At 46.6% G+C, this 12,656-nt stretch overlaps 1 long non-coding RNA gene across 1 annotated transcript; it reads right to left on the bottom strand.

Annotated features, from left to right (window-relative positions):
- Window positions 1–11,591: 11,591 nt before the first annotated feature.
- Window positions 11,592–12,265, bottom strand: LOC136473094 (uncharacterized). Its single transcript, XR_010762488.1, has 3 exons — window positions 12,199–12,265; window positions 11,750–11,788; window positions 11,592–11,643 (listed from the first exon to the last, which is right to left on the bottom strand). It is a non-coding gene; the product is annotated as an uncharacterized lncRNA (long non-coding RNA).
- Between the last annotated feature and the right edge of the window lie 391 nt (window positions 12,266–12,656).

Below are 12,656 nucleotides of genomic sequence, written 5' to 3'. Positions count from 1 at the left end.
CCGCACATCATGATGAAGGCCACGATGTGCTGGATCCTATTGGAGTTCAAGTGCTGTAGCTAGATCTGATAGTGGTGCAGCAGACCTCGGAAAGAACAGGTGGGGAGGAACCGCGAGTCCACGCACGTGGAAGGGCACGAAGGAGATGACATAGCCGTCGGGCGACGCCAACGCATCCTCACAGCCAGGCACGAGCCACTCCGCCGCATTGGTCCTCCCACGGAGAAGACCATGCTTGACAAGGCCCTCCATGCACGCATGGGTAACATCAAAGTAGTACCATGAATCCATGGAGGATGGAGACGGCTACGGAGAAGCAAAGGCGGCGGCAGAGAAGCAGAAGCTACTGATCTTGGGCTCAAACGGCAGAGTAGCAAGCACAGTAGATCCGAACGGCGGCGGCAGAGAAATGGAGAAGGTAAGGTTGTGGTTTTGGTGTGTAGAAACATGAAGGAGGAGGCTACTATTTATAGGATAGAGCGGGGCGAGAAGATGAACCATCCGCCTAGATTCACGCGCCTGCTGCGCCGCATCCCGTTACCTCCCTCCGAAGATCGTGTGCACGCTATGTCTGGCCGCGCCCTCAAAGGACACTCTGGATGATGGTTCACCCAGTCGATGGGCCAAGAACCATCATAGGTAAGGAGGGATACAGATCTAAAAATGCTCCTAAGACCCATTTAGGACCAAGAGTTTGAAGGCTAGCCCATCGATAGGTTTACAGCTGCTCCAGGGCACCCTTAGAGCGAGGGGTGGAAAGGGATGGGCCCACTAGCAGCCAGTACCTAGGTGCACGAGCACCGTGGGCATCCCAACCCACGTTCGAGTCTTGGTCGGTTCCTAGTCCTTGGTTTTTCCTTGAAGAAAGGCAATGAGCCCTTGGGACCGGCCGAATGGACCCGAGAACTATATGGATTGGATGCCAAGAGTCTGGAGTCGGTCACCAACTGACCCATGCTGGACCCCCACGAACGAGAAGCTAGGCCCCACTTAGACTAGCCCGTTAAACAGCTCACCGAGCACCATGTTTTGTCCGTCGAGAAAAAACGTGGCATGGCTCAGCCCCTCTGTTTTATCGAAAAAATTGCTTGAGGGATGATGATCACAAAGATGAGCCGACCCTTGACTAGACCCCTGCTATGCGTGGGGGCTCGAGGGAAGTTAGACTCGTAAGGAGACCGAATGCGCGGTCGTAGTACGACGACAGACCAATCAGATCCTATGGGGCCAGAATCAAGAAAAATCTTTCTGACCTCTCGAATCCTATGGTTACATGCCCCCAAGAAGACCGATCACGGCGAGAGGGAATTGTCATCCTACCAGGACACACCGTGGGCTATAAAAATAAGGCCAAGGCCCTTAGAGTCCTCCTGCCCGAAAAATCCTCCAATGGAGTATTCCACTCCTCCACATGCTTAGGGCTATTGTTGGGTATCGATATTAGGGATACCCAGAGCAAGGAAGTTAACGCCCATGCTGACTTCATCGGATGGCTCGAGATGTATTAAAAGGTCTCGCCCGACCACCAAGGCCACGAGCTCCATCTCGCCCGACCTCAAGGCTGCAGGCTCCATCTAGCCCGACCCCAATGACATGGTTTCTGTCTCGCCTAACCCCTTGGGTGCAAGCTCCGTCTTGCCTGACCCCAAGGATGCGGTTTCCATCTCGCCCAACCTCGGGCTCCATCTCGCCCGACCTCGAGGACGTGGGCTCCATCTCACCTGACCCAAGGACGCGGGTTCCGCCTCGCTCGACCCCTTGGGTGTGGGCTCCATCTTGCCTAGGGAAGTGGGCTTCGTCTCGCCCGACCTCAAGGACACAGGTTTCGTCTTGTCCGACGGAGACCCATACCGCCACCAACCACTCTAGGTCCAAGCGTATGGGCCTGGGTCAAAACTCTATCACCATGGAAGAGGTTGGCACGCCTCGATGTAACCCATGGCTATGATGGGCCATACCTGGCGATTCAGATCAAGAACAATGTCGGGTGTGCCAGTACTATTCTGCCTAATCCTCGTACGGACACTGATAGGCGCGTTAGTTCACCACGACGTTCACCAGGACAGAGTGGAATGCCATGACCGGTAGATGACGCCTGCACATGGCGCCAGTGATGAACAGGGCCACAACATGGAGCCATCCCTATTGACATCTATAGGATCAACGGGACCCGCATGAAGGAGAAGAAGGACCCGGCAATCCTGGAAGCCTTCTTCTCTCTCGTTCTTCTTCTTTTCCTCCTCTGTAACCCGTGCTTTCTCTTTGCTTATAAAAGAGGAAGCAGGGTGCCCCATGCTGAGGGATTAGAACACAAGAGCACGACACGAGCACATGGCTGAGGGGCAATCGAGCTCTCAACACCCGTTCACTCCTTCCACCAGAGACTTGGGATCCTCTCCCTCTCCTGCTTGTTTGTAACCCCTACTTCAAACCAAGTGCTGATAACATGAGCAACAATGAACTGGACATAGGGACGTTCTGCTTAAACTAGTATAAACCCTTATGTCCTCCAAGCACACCATCCGAGCCAGACGCACAAATACAAATTTACTCAGCGCTGGTCCAAAAACACTGACACAAACCATAGGTTCTTGCATCAGACCTGGGTCCTATTGTTTCAGCTTATATCTAGCTTATGCCAGCCATAAGCCAGAAACTAAAACAAATAGCCCAAAAGCCAGAGAGTCAGCTTTTAAGCCAAAAAACCCAAAAGCTACAAGTCAAACAAACAGACCTCTAATTTGTTCTCTATGCTTTAATTCTATTGTCATATTAACAAATTGTCCTACACATAACACCATATTAAATCGTATGGAAACTATCTACTCATAGCAATGGGATTGCTCTCATAGCTTGGGCTCGTACTAAGGACTCAGAAATTGTGCTCATATCTGGGTCCATTTTTATAGACAAAAACATGGAGCAACTAACTATTTTGAATGGTATAAGAAACAACAATATGAATACAATAATGCATTGAAGGAGTCATTTTCTTCACATCTATTTAGCGGTTTTCCATTGTCATGGTAGTCTTGCATATAACCTATAGATGGCCATGCAGCCCACAGCCCGATAGCCCAGCCCGAAGCACGGTTGTTTTGCCTAGCTTGAGCACGGCATGGCCTGGTGTAATGCGGACCTAGGCCAACATGGCCCGACGCATAGGGCCATGCCTAGGCGGCTCCTCAAGCACGGTGGGTGGCATGATAGCCTGCTAAAATACTGCAAGCCTGATAAGGCCCGCTATTCAGTCAAGGATTATACATATCTTCCTAATTCCTAATGGAGGCATTAGCGACAGAACATCTGGCGCCCGCAACATGTTCGGACGCAACTCCTAGTCCCAGCGAACCGAACCGTGCCCCATCTCCCGGTCACAGGACCATCACAGCTCGCCCCCTGTCCGCCTTTGCCCCGCCCCACGCACGCACTCCGCCCCTGTCTCTGCACCCGCCGGTCGCCCCTGATCCCCTCCTCTCTCTCTCTCTCTCTGTGCGGGTGGCACTCAGGAGCTAGGATGAGCAGCTGATGATGAGCATGCCCCCAGGGTGCCTCGATTGCAGCACCTTTGTTGGCCGGTCCCCCGTCCGTCGGCCCCTGGCTCGCCCCCGGCCGAACAACATAAAACACTTGCAACATGAATGCAATATAAGACTGAAAACATATGAAACATTTCGAAACATGCTTTTGCAACATGTGTGTGAAACACATGAAACATCCAAAATAAAACACTTGCAACTTGCAACATTAAACCACTTGTTGCAACATATGACTGAAACAACTGGAACATTTGGAAACATACTGTTGCAACATATTCAACATCCAGATAAAAACGATTGCAACATACGTATGGAAATATATGAAACATTTTGAATAAACGCTTGCAACATGCCTTTGAAAACACCTGCAACATCCCTCGATCTATTTTTGCAACATCAAGATGAAACAATTGCAACATACATCTGAAACGCCTGAAACACTTAAAACATACATATGCAACATAGGGGAGAGGAAGGTCGGGGTGGTCGATGTCGGCCGTCGGCGTCCGAGCCAACGGTGAGCCGTGGCGCGCAAGCACCACCAGCACCGCCCTGCACTTGTGGGTGCCCTTGGCTCGGCTAGGGAAGACCTGAGGCGCCATGGCACATGCGCCTGAGCAGCCATGGCAGGGTCAGCGGCGTCCACAACGGTGATGGGAGACGGACGGACGAATGGCGAGGGAGCGAACGACACAGGTGTCTAGGACAGGCACGCCACACGGGTGGCGATGGGGCGCGGGGCGGTGGGCACGGCGTGGTAGCGGACGAGCGTGCGTGGCGAAAGGGGCGCGGACAATGAGCGGCCATGAGGGGCCAAGCGGATTAGCACGAAGGAGTTGGGGCGGACGGGCGGATAAGCACGAGGGAGTGGGGGATTTTGTTTTTTGTTTGAAGCCCGCTCCTGGGTCTCGTCCGGACGGGAGTCACGGACGGACGCCCGAGTTAGATCATTTCCGAATTCCTAACCCTATCTTCTACTTCCCCGTGACTCCTCCCTCCCTACGCCTCCTACTCATGCTACGCCGCGCGACTCTTCCCCTCCACACGTGACTCCTCGCTCCTCCAACTCACGCGCGCTGCGCTGCGTGACTCCTCGCTCCTTCGACTCACGCGGTCCTGCCGCTGCTCGGTCTCTTGGTTCTCACGACTACTGCTCACGCGACTCCTCCCCTCCTCGATTCCCGCCGAGCGCGGCGCGTTCTCTTATCGTCATCTCCTCTCCTTCTCCACACGTATCTTGTATCTCAAAACAGCGGGCAGCATGCAAATTTACCTAACTGTGTAACGTGTCACCAACATGATATGGACTGTTAGAGAGCAGTGGAGACAACGCGTGCCTCCAATTTTACATGACAGAGACGTAACACAAACGTAATTACTCGTTTTTAAGAGCCAGGTGTCCGATCCTTTGCCCCCTGTCTCTCTTTTGATCCAATCCAACAAGTAGATAATACTATTAAAATCATACACTCTCTGATGGTCTCTGGTGGATGCTGCGGAGATGAAATGCAGGCGAGCCAGGTAGCTAGTAATAACCACAATGGTGTATATTGGTATGACAACGCAAACCACACACACTTTACACAGTAAGTGACCGAGTAGTAAATTATGGAAAAAAAAACAGTACACGCGTCCAACAACGGTTTGCTGGGCCAGGCTATAAATTTCCTTGCCCTCGCCAGCCATTTGTGCTCACACACAGATCGAGCAGAGCATGCAGTGAAATACATTATCAGCATATAGCTACAAACCTACAACGAGGACTCGATCGATCGGTCATCGTTCGAGTGAGCGAGCTAGCATAAGCTGCTAGCTAGGATGATGAGGTGCGCATTGGTGGTATGGCTGGCTCTTGTCGTCATGGCTGCGGCCACGGCCGCCGGCGACGATAAGCCGGAGCCGAGGCCAGTGATCACTCCAAAGCCAAAGCCACAGCCACAGCTCGACCAGCCGAAACCAACGCCTCAGCCGTACCAACCCAAACCACAGCCAGAGCCAGGGCACCCGAAGCCCACACCTCAGCCCAACCCAACTCCAGAACCCACTAAACCGAAGCCGCAGCCGCAGCCCGAGCCAAAACCGAAGCCGCAGCCGAAGCCGGAGCCGCAGCCGGGCCCGGGCAAACCCAAGCCGAAGCCGCCAGCATACTCGCCGGGCACGCCCGGTCCTTGATGGTGTTTGTATAAACAAGCAATTAAGCTGCATGAGCTTAATATAAATAAGCGGCTGGCATGCATGCATATGCTGCTTTATTTCTTGCGTGCAAGGTCTTCGTACCCGGACCCGAGTAGCTGCCTGCAGTTTGCGTTTCACGACTGCTGCCTGCGCACGTACGTGTATGTCATGTTCCATCACACTACTGTGTACGTGTGTAAAAGAGTATGTGTATGTGTTGTTTGTTTCCTGTGCCTCTACTATCTAAAGGCTACTGCTTGTTGTACGTGTGTTATTGTGCAGTCGGATCACACCTGTATCGATGAATAAAAAGGGATTGTCTGTGTGCATGCATAATTGTGTGTGTTGGTGTTGGCATAATATGACTATCATGGTGTTTGGTTTGGAGAGTGGTCGTCACATCCAGAATCACTTGGTTTAGTCTCCAGTGTATGAAGTCATCTGACGGTTTCACGAGAAATGGCTTGGTCTGAAGGTTTAGCTCTCTCACAGGCCCTGTTCGCTTATAATCAATACTTTTCAGCTTATTTTTTCAGCCAAAACAATATTTTTCTCTCACAACAAATCAGCCGGAACAGTGTTTCGACTTGTTTTTTCAGCGAAACGAACGGGCCCTACAAACCAAATGGCCTAATTAGACTTGGATCATTTATCATTCCGCACGGCGCCGTGACACAAACGTAACAAACATGCAGATGCAATATAACTTGATAGATTAACGTGGATCTAAATACCTAATAATCCAAGCTGTCATAACCTTTTCAAGTGGCCCTGTTTTAGAGTAATAATTCAGCAATACTTTTTAACGAAGGAATAATATTTTTCTCTCACAACAAATCAGCATAAGTCAAATTTCAGCGAAACGAACAGGGCTATGTCGGTAATTTTTTTCACTGCTCACAGAACAATTACCACAGAAAGTCCAGGTTGACAAAGAGCGTGCCAAGCTTGCTGCCACTTATGTAGCGTTGCAGTCGTTTGGGCGAGTGGGCAAACTTTTGCACTTCTATATGTGTTTGGCAGTGCTAGCGTCAGGACAGATGTCCGCGCCTGCACACCGTGTACCGCCCGACCCTACGCAGCGTCTGCGCCCCACCCGAGCCCACGCGGTGTCTACGCCCCTGTCCGACCTCAAGCGGGGTCTGCGCCCCGCCCAACCCCTTGCGCCCCTCCAACAGCTGCAGCAGGTGGGTCCTATTGCAACATATGCAACATCCAATCTACTTTTAAAATATTTAGATATAACACTTGCAACATACGTCTGAAGACATATAAAACACTTGAAACATGTGTCTGAAATATTTTCAAAAACACCTGAAAACACTTGAAAGCCATTGCAAACATACGCAATATCTAGTTAAAATATTTGCAACATATGTGTGAAACATATGCAACATCTAGATAAACACACTTTCAATATAAGTCTGAAAAACAGATGAAACATTGGGAACAAACGTTTGCAACATACGTGTAAACCATCGCAACATATGTAAAATCCTGATATACTTTTGCAACATCGAAATAAAACACTTCTAACATACCTCTGAAACATCTGAAACACTTTAAATATACGTTTGGAACATACTCTTTCAGCACAAACATCCCTACCCGATCTCGTCCGTATTGCTGGATGTCGTCGCCAAGGGAGGAAGTGGATCAAGCACGATGGAGAGAGAGGGGGGAGGCCTATTGGTCGCTGCTCCTGGCACGAGCTGTCGTCAGAAAGGGACAGAAGCGACAGGGGGTGCCTGATGCAGAACGGAAGCCGCGCGACAAACGGTGAGCGTGGTGGAGAGGGAGGAAGCCGGACAGCGGCGCTTGAGCGTGGGGGAGAGGAAGGATGGCGGCCAGCCGAGCGCGATGGAGAGCGCCGCAACAGTGCGACCATGGCGGCGTAGTTGCGATGCAGCAGTCGAGAGAAAAGTGAGAGCATAGATTTTTTTTAGCAAAACACAAGATGGATGCGACCGTACGAATGATAGTGTTGGGCTGCTCAGGTGGGCATCAAGGCCCACCAATGCAAGGGTCCGGTCGAACGGACACTCTACCCACAGTGTTTTTAATTTGTGTTACGTGTAGACAAAACTAAAGACAACTAATTGACTTCTATGTTGTCCACGGTTCTAAATTTGTACACTATACCTATGTAATATTGTAATTGTTTTGGTCATGTAGTAAGAGAGAGTTTTGTAAAACAACTTCTATTTTTATTTTTTAGCGAAAAGGTAAAAGTATCCTCTAACAGTTTGGTAAAACGGCTCTTTAAATATAAAAAAGTTATTAAATATTCTGTTCAACTCGTAAGTTTTCCCCATGGATAGAACTCCGAATCCCCCCCCCCCTTCCTTGGGCGTGAGTTTTTTTTTTTGGCGCTAGATGTTTCGGCGCGATCTGGTTTACATCGGATAACCGTTGTCGCGTTCAGTTTGCCTCCGTTGCAAGCCGCGCTGGTGGGCGGTGGCAGGGCGCTAGCATGCACGGGCGGTGGGCGGCGGCAGGAATTACACGCCTGCTCGGGCACCCCACGCTAGCTGGCTGGCGAGAGCAGTGGTGGGTGTTGTCGGATGTAGGGAATAGTATGACGGCGCGCGCCTTCGCGCGCCCGTGCAACGATACATGATTCTAAATATGGAGATTTTGCTATGTAAAGATTGCTCCCTCGGTCGGTTGTTGGTCTACGCTGATTATCAGAACTCCATATTCGTGTGGTCTTCTTGTAACTGACCTGTTTTCAGGTGGTAATTCAGGTGAGGTGTCTGAGCCAAAGTGAGCAAGATTCAGTAAAACGTTTCAGAATATTAGTGTTTTATTTACCAACCATGAAAGCTCTGCGCTGAAGCTGAAACCCCATTCTCCTGGCTTCGCCCTTTGCTGTCGATGTGGAAGATGGGTTGGAGGTCCTCTCAGTAGCTTCTTTGCTGAAAAATAAGTTCATCAGAGCTTAGTTCAAGGTAATTACCAGACTGCAATTAAAAGAGAGAATATGAGTGCTGTAATCCTGAATGTAGCCTTGGGTGCATATTTGCAAGGTAGGAAATATTACATGGTGCATACAAATATATGATCGCAGGCAGGAGTTCACATGGCTAGGAAGCAGCAGTATCAAATCATAGTGTAGGCAGACAATAATTTGGGGGAAGAAGAAAACCAAAGCAACAATCAAGGAGAAGATAACACATCAGGACTTAGAGGCACCTCTGATGAAATCAAAGGCTACAATGACTTGAGTAGGGCCCTTACCAGCACCGCAGGCTAGGGGCGTTGCTAGGAGTGAAAATGGCTTTAGCGCTGTACGGGTTCAAGATTGCATCAAGATTGTATGGAAGGAGGGGATCTTCATCTGTAGAACTTGTAGAGTTGTAAATTCAGACTCTACACCTGCTTGTATTTGAAATCTCTGAATCAACATCACTGTGTTTGCCCTGCACAGGCTGCTCCTCAGGATCTGAGTCACTATGTGCCTGCATTGGAACATCATCCACTACGTGATCTGTAAAAGGGAACACATTAAAGACCAATCATTATACTGCTTGACTTTTCATTCGGGACTTCAACAAGAAAACACACGCGTCCGTATTGGTGGCTAACCGCGACCTGATTTAGTCCAGCATCCTCGATGAGGAACCACAAATTTGTATATGACTTCCATCCAAGCTGGACTATGATTATGAGTACAGTTCACCGCATCGATCACTGTGTTAGGCACGCCACACACACCGATGGCAAGACCAGATGAAAGATACGATGCGATAGTGACCGCAGAATCGGTAGCAAATTAAAATGTCCTGCACCAAGTAAAGAAATCATGAGACACAGAGGATGATTTTTTTAGCGCTAGACAGAGAACCAATGATGATGATTTTGTACTCAGTAAAACATTAGTACTAACTTGCCCATCAGATGCCATACAAACTCTGAATAGTATTGATGATGGCTTTGTACTCAGCAAGCATATATATAAGGCATAGGACAAAATAATGTACTGAATCAGACTTACCGTGACCGCAGGATCCATTGGAGACCAAAAAATCCATAATCAATACGAAACCGGCCTTGCAGACATATGCCAGGAATTATATCCAGCTTCACTGGTTCGAAAAGAGTCACAATTTTGCTGCAACAGATGAGAAAAAAGGAAATTTATCACACTTTTGACATTGGTCAGACTAATGATGCCTATCTCAGCTTGCTATGAACACAAAAAGGTTGATGCTTCTGATTTTGTTCAGATCCGAAACCTGTATACCCTATTTGCAATTTTTTCAAGAACCAGCATGCTGTAAACATATATATATTTCCCTACAGCTATATGGTTGTCTAAGAGGCAAGAATCAATTAGTAAAAAAACTAAAGGTCAGACAAATCAACAAGGAAACTATGTAGTCCAAAGTAATGCCACGGAGACACCAATTTCTATACAACATATGGAAGTGCACCACGTGTGCTACTCAAAAGGTGCACAATATTTTTTATAAGTGACCAAACACATCATATGAAATCAAGCAGACCTCTCTCGTTTCTCCATAGACCAATTTCTATATCGACATATGGCAATGCAGTACGGTTGCCAATCAGAAGGCACATAGTAATTTTAGAACGTGACCAAACACATCTTGTGAAATCAACCAAACCTCTCTCCTTTCTTCAGCAGGTCAGGAAATTAAGCAAAAAGGACTGCAGGAGTGGTTACCTGGCTTCATTAAACAGAAACAATCTTTTTCATCTCCCTATGACATGCATGTAGAAATAGTAGGACTACAACCTAAATCCTTGTTTTTTATTGTATGCTATAGATCGATTACAATGATTTCAGATAGGTTAATTTTGGAAGGCATACATATCTCTGAGGTTCCATATAAACAGGTAGAGAATCCACTACATGGCCCTGCACGTCAATTTCAAATAATCAAAATCTATTACAATGATTTCAGATAGGTTAATTTTGAGAGGTATACATATCTTAAATCACTGTAGTAGTGAAAAAAGCACCAAATGAATAGGTAGCATCAAAATATGGTTATTTCAGCACTCATTGATTAGTGACACTCTACAAAGTTAATGAAAACAAAAGCACGCTAACCACCTATAGTTAAAAATTGCATATTGATACTTACCAACTGAACAGTTTTCTCCATTTCTTAATTAACTCCAAACACTTCCTAAAAATATTATTGTACATATGAAACTGATTGGAGATGCCAAGAGCCAAAGCCAAAACTTAAACATGTTTGACTGAAGTGAAGTGCAGGCATTATCTTTTCCTAGCTAATGAGATCAGAAGCTGGAAAGTGAAAAATGACAGTCATGATACACATAAAAAATGCTTTATCTATGTTTGACTGAGGTATACTACTAAAGCACAGACCAAAAATTGAGCCTCATTAATTGACAATACCATTTCATTGCAGGTAGCTGGGAAAAATAAGATCATCATGGTCAACTTAAATCATTTTGGCAGACCTAGCTGGTGCTGGAATTAAAGAATTCAAAATTATTTTTGAACCATGAGAACAATAATGGATCACAATGTTGCTCGTTAGATATTGAAATTATATGTGTACTACGATTTAAAACATATCAAATCATACAGGAAAGTGCCAACAATTAATGATCATAAGTTGTGAAGTGTAATTACATGACACACATACCAATTTGGTTTACTTATGTCCTAATGAGGTATGCAACTGAAGCATAGAGCCAAATCTGAAGCGTTCAGCAATCAGCACATATTTTGCTCTAGGCAGGTAAAAAAATTAAGGTCATCATCATCAACTTGAATCATTTTGTGAGACCTAGTCGGTGCTGGACTGAAACAATTAAATATTATTGTTTGAGCATGAGCTAACCTGTCCTTGTGCTGTGGTCAATGACAACGATGGATCGCCTCACCAGCAGTACTATCTAGATAAACTATAGCAGAACACCAAAGCTGCAATAACCAAGAATTTAAGAGGGCAAAAGAAAAAAATCAGAATCAACAGGCACATTTACTTGTAGCATCACTAAGTGTGAAGAGGACAACTGAGAAGTTATACCTTCATGACGCCTTTTAGTTTCAGTTATTTTGGTGCTCCCTGTGCAGCAAACACACTATGTCAAGCACATAAGCAAATAACATAGTGTGAAATTTAATTGCTCCTTAGATATTTTGGACCTCTAGCTGTCACTATAAAAATGGAAACACTATAGACAAAGAGAACAGAATATCCGACATACATTTGAAAGACATAGTGTGAAAGTTAATTGCTCCTGATATTTTGGACCTCTAGCTACCACTATAAAAATGAACACTATATATAAGGGTCTACATGAATCAAGAGGCACCAAGAACAAAGATGAAGCTGGTAGAGTGCTTCGTTGGTCCACGACCACACTAGCTCTGGGCACAAACCCATCTTCCACCATCATCACACAACATCACACAACTGTACATCTATGACTGTAGTATCCTTGTGAGGAAGAAACAGATAGTTTTATAACCTACCCTCCTCAAAATTTCATATTTGTATTGTTCAAGTTACCACACCAGCACCTAGCGCAATAACGTCGAAGCTTACTGACTCAACCGGACTTGTAAAGGTTGGTAGGCTCTGCAATGTTACCCAAAAAATCAACCGAAGTAGATAACTGATTGCCCAAAAAAGACATAAATAAATGAAATTACATGTATAGCAGTAGTATATTGTATATGATTTGCTAGAAGAGCACTATCCTTTTACCTAGAGGCCAAAAATTGGTTCTCAAATCGCCCTTCAGATCATCATCCTCAATTAAAATAAAGGGAACTGTAAATAAATTTGAGCATGTATAAAAATGAGAGACTTTGTCAGAAATAAATAATGAGTCATGTGGACATAAACATGAATCGGTCATCAATTCCTCAATCCACCATAACCTGCATAGTCATAGCAGTGTCATAAATATGTCGAATAGAGATTCAAC

Source organism: Miscanthus floridulus, chromosome 8, assembly GCF_019320115.1.
Source record: "Miscanthus floridulus cultivar M001 chromosome 8, ASM1932011v1, whole genome shotgun sequence".
NCBI classification, from domain to species: Eukaryota; Viridiplantae; Streptophyta; class Magnoliopsida; order Poales; family Poaceae; genus Miscanthus; species Miscanthus floridulus.
This window is presented reverse-complemented; position numbering and strand designations above follow the sequence as displayed.